The sequence below is a fragment of the Cebus imitator genome, unplaced genomic scaffold (genome assembly GCF_001604975.1).
Source record: "Cebus imitator isolate Cc_AM_T3 unplaced genomic scaffold, Cebus_imitator-1.0 Scaffold272, whole genome shotgun sequence".
NCBI classification, from domain to species: domain Eukaryota; kingdom Metazoa; phylum Chordata; class Mammalia; order Primates; family Cebidae; genus Cebus; species Cebus imitator.
In genome coordinates, this window is record NW_016107587.1 from 1,752,904 (window position 1) to 1,757,621 (window position 4,718).

Below are 4,718 nucleotides of genomic sequence, written 5' to 3' on the forward strand. Positions count from 1 at the left end.
GGAAGGGAAACAGGAAGGAAGGAAGGAGGGAAAGAAAGACATTGCTGGCATTTATTTGGTGACCTGCTTGTCACCTCCAACATGTTAACTGATGAACACCTAAGAAGCCAAGCCATCTTTCCTGATGCTTCTCTTTCAATCTCGAACAAAGACCTATATCATAAATGACAGAAAACATAGAGACATCCCTACCACTGGGCCATGATTGCCTTTTGGGCCCTGTAAGAAAAACATGGAAAGTCATTTTTAAAATAACGACCAAAGCCAGTTACAGAATACAAAACATTGTTGTCAAATTTGCTTTAATACACATAAAACTATTAACAAGTTTTGAGTTTGGATTTGAAGAATAAGATGAATAATATAACTTGATGGAAATTTCATAAAAGTGATTGTTTAGACATTGATTTTGTTCTTAGATTTTGCAATGAAAAAAGCGACAGTACCATGAAAAATGCTATTTTCCATTATTTTGGCTGCCTATATTTTCTGTTTTAATATAATTGGTTTTGCTTGGTTTCACTTATTTCCTCCTGCTATAAAATTTGATTATATTTGTAACATGCATTTTTCAGTGAACTCAAAAGAAAATATGGTCTACAGAGACTTATGTGGTCTGCAGTGGGACCTGCAGTGTGGCCTATGGGGACCTGTCCTGACCTGTGTGGTCTACAAGGACACGTATGGTCTACAGGAATCTGCGTAATCTCTCAGCAGCTCAGACCCCCCTGGGATGGCACACCACTAATCCCCTTCACTGGGACCTTCTCACACGCCAAGTTCATTCCTCTGGCATATAACTGGGAATTTCCTCTGCTGGAGCGACAGGCTTCCTCTTCCTGCACCCCCCATAACCAAGTAGGTATCATAACCTCCAACAATCTTTCTAAAGTAGTCACCTGCAAAAGTGTCTCAAAAAAACAAAAAAAGAAAAGAAAAGAGTCTTTTCCATGTATAAGGGTAAAAGGATGAACCTTTCTTGCGGGAGATAGTTGCTTCCCTCCTCCCTCCTTAGGGTGCCTCCAGAATCCCCTGGGTGAGAGATTTTGATTCTATAATGAAAGGTCTAGGGCCTTCTGCCCTCTACAACTGGGAACACACACATCCAAATAACTCAGGCGCCCTCAGGAGGCACGCAGGGACTGTCACAAGGTCACCCCTCGAGAAGACTGGGGAGAAGTTCACATTCTTCCTCCACTTCACTGTGTAATGTAAGAGTCTCTCCACACAGTCCCCTCCCACACACGTGGAGTCTCAGCACACTAGCCTCTGATCACCGGGGCTTTCTCTTTCCTAGCATGGGCATGGAAAGGCCTCCACTGGCCGGATGGCTTTATTTCCATAACCCACATGTTCATTTCATATCTGTATGACAGTTGTGACTTTATCCTTTTGAAAATTTTATTCCTACAAAACACTCACTGAAGGACATCCTAAAAGAACTTCCACCACCCCTCACCCCACCCCACCCCCACCCCGCCGCAGCACGAACTGCTCCGGGATGCCGAGGACTGACACTCACACCTGTGTTCTTTCCTTGTGAAGTCCAGAGAACTGAGTGCCACTCTTTTCCTAGTAAGTAAACTTCTGTGTGGCTGTGCGTGTATGACAGTGCATGCATGGAAACGCGCAGGTGTGTATATGTGCACGTATGTAAATAACACACTATGGCTGCACAGTCCCAGCCCTCACACAGACCTGAGCCTAGGCTGTGTCCTCACCTGGCATTTGGGGATAACACGGATGGTGAGAGGGCCAGGCAAGATCGCTGATGGGAGTTCCACACAAGGGGCCCAACAACAATGGCTCAATAAATATTAGCTATTAGTAAAAGCTGACACCTGCAGAGCTGCTCCTAACGCCATGAAAATTAGTCAGAAATCACTCTCCTTCATGTACATGGTAACTACTAAGCACCAGTAGAGCAGTACTGTTTTCTTACACTAGCACCGCTTCCTTATTTTATAAATTGAGCCTACCCTGGGTGGTGATAATTAGATCAGATGATATTCTGCCAATTATTACATACACACCAAGGAGTTCTTAAATATGAGTAAGCTGCAGCAGAACCCAGAAGCCCAGATGTGCAGTCTTTCCTAACCTGGGAAACAGAACATCACTGAGGTCCCTGAGGGTCCCAAATGCCCCCGACCTCCCAACAGGCAACTCCTGATCTCAAGATGGGCTTTCTCAATCCCTGATGGAGTTTTTTTCCCCCTAGTCCTACCATGCAATGCACACAATCCTAAACAAGATATTGTTTAGTTTTGTCCATTTTCAAACTTTATATAAATGGAATCATGTTGTAGGTAGTATTCTGCAATTTGCTTTTTTCAGGTAGAATGTTAGCTGAGATGGTTCTGTACTGAGGGTGAAGCTGTCTGCGTTTATTCTCACTGTTTTCCATCATCTCAGCACAGCAAACTCTATGCATTCGTTCTCTGGCACATGTATATTTGGGGGCTTCTGGCTTTTGCTGCTGAGGCCATTGAGATTATGAACATTCCTGTCCACGTCTCCTGGGCCACATGAGTTCTCTCCGTGAGATCCCAGGAGCAGGAGTGGAATTGCCAGATAATACACGTTGGACACCTGGCTTTAAAACGTGGCTTAGCAGGCATGGTGGCAGGTGCCTGTAATCCCAGCTACTCAGGAGGCTGAGGCAGGAGAAGCACGGGACGCAGAGGTTGCAGTAAGCCAAGATTGTGCACTCCAGCCTGGGCAACAAAGCAAGACTCCATCTCAAAAAAAAAACAAAACAAAACAAACAAACAAAAAAAAAACACGTGGCTTAGTGCCAGGCTTAAGGATAAAGGTATGGGAGGTTTATGCCCTAACATATTCCACTGTTGTCATTTATAAAGACAAATGACATTTGTCCCTATTGTCATTTATAAAGACAAACCATCATCTCATTGTTTCTGGTCAGGGTGGTATTATCACTGCTGTGATGAGGCTGGACCACGAGGAGCACAGACACCTCTGCAATTGACATCAAAGCCCGACCCTTTACTTGAGAGTGCGGCAGGCTTCCCAAGGTAAACTCTTGACTAACTCACTAGTGACGTGCTGAGTTCCAATTTACCAAGGGCTGGATAGTTGTTAGAGTTTGGTTTCCACATTAGTGGGAGGCATTCTGAACATCTCACTTAAGGACTGCACTAGAGGAAAACATGGAGTGAACTCGCTGACAACGTTTGAAATCCCGGGTAATTAGTTCCATCAGAACAATTCCAATTACATTCCTAATTCTGTCCACCTTGCTGAAAGCACCAAAAGCGAACCGTGTTGGCATCATTATATCCCTACTCAGAGGAGTCTTTAACACCAGTGCTGGGAACAGAGAAGGGGTTGAGGAAGGGGCCAGTGCCCAGGGCACAAGGGCCTGAAAGTCAAAGAGTGGCCGGTGTAGGAAGAGGGAAGGGACTGAGTTTCTGGTGGTCTCCTGAGGAATTCAAGTAACACGCATGTGAGAACATTTATAACATCAGCTCCAGAGACATCTTGGTAGCTGAATGAGGAAAGAAAAGAACTTTCATCTGAGGAATTTGAGACCTTTCAAATTATTAGGCCCAGAGAGATATTAAAATGGAACAGTAAGCCAGACACAGTGGCTCACGTCTCTAATTCCAGTGCTTTCGGAAGCCAAGGTGGAAAGAGCACTTGAACCTAGGAGGTCAGGACCAGCTTGGGCAACACAGCAAGACCCCATCTCTGCAAAAATTACAAAACTTAGCCAGGTGTGGTGGCACGCACCTGTAGTCCCAACTGCTAGGAAGGCTGAGGTGGGAGGATTGCTTGAGCCCAGGACGTAGAGGCTGCAGTGAGCTATGATTGCACCACTCCACTCCAGGCTGGGTGACAGAGCAAGACCTTGTCGCAAGAAAAAGACATCAATCACTCCTCCTTTTTAACTATGTATTCATCTCTTGGAACTGCTTGCTATTGCCCCAAGTAGCTATAAACGAACCTAATAATGCCACATTGGACAGTATAACCCACACCTATGGCTTTCCATTGATCAATGTCATTTCTATAAACCAATGAGAATTTCTACAGACAGCCGTGTATCAGCCCATTCCCTGTCCCTTTTGCCTTTAAAAATCCACTTGCAAGTGCTGCTAATCGGAGTGTTCATTCAGGGGAACCTGACTCTATGTCCTTGGGTTGCAGTCCTCAAGCCTGGCCCCAGTCAGTAACATGCTCTGCTTTTACAGATTTTGCCTCAGCTTCTTCCTTTTAGGCCGACATAAACTAATCCAACAGGTTGTCATTAAGTACAGTTACTATGTTTACTCAATCAGAACAAGATGTTTTGTTCCACCGGCATTTCCTGCATGTCAGGAGCTGTCGGGTTCACCTGTAAGGTCAGGGATGTCACCCCATTAGAGCCACAGAGATCCACCTGGGGTAGCTGACATGCCCTACCTCACACAGCCAGCAGAGGGCAGTGCAGTGCCCACACCTGCAGCTTAGCCATTGACACCTGTAGAAAGAACCTCATGTTCAGAAGTCCTTTTACCTTCTGCCCTGTCCAGGAGGAGGGCGCTTAGGCCACAGGCTCTGTGATGGCTCCCTGAGCCAGACAGACTTAGGGCAGTGCAGAGAAAAACACCTCAAAAAGGAACTAGCCCTTCTCTTACTAACAGCAGCCTCCTCTTTAGCCTGAAATTCTGGTGTGTGTGTGTGTGTGTGTGTGTGTGTGTGTGTGTGTGTGT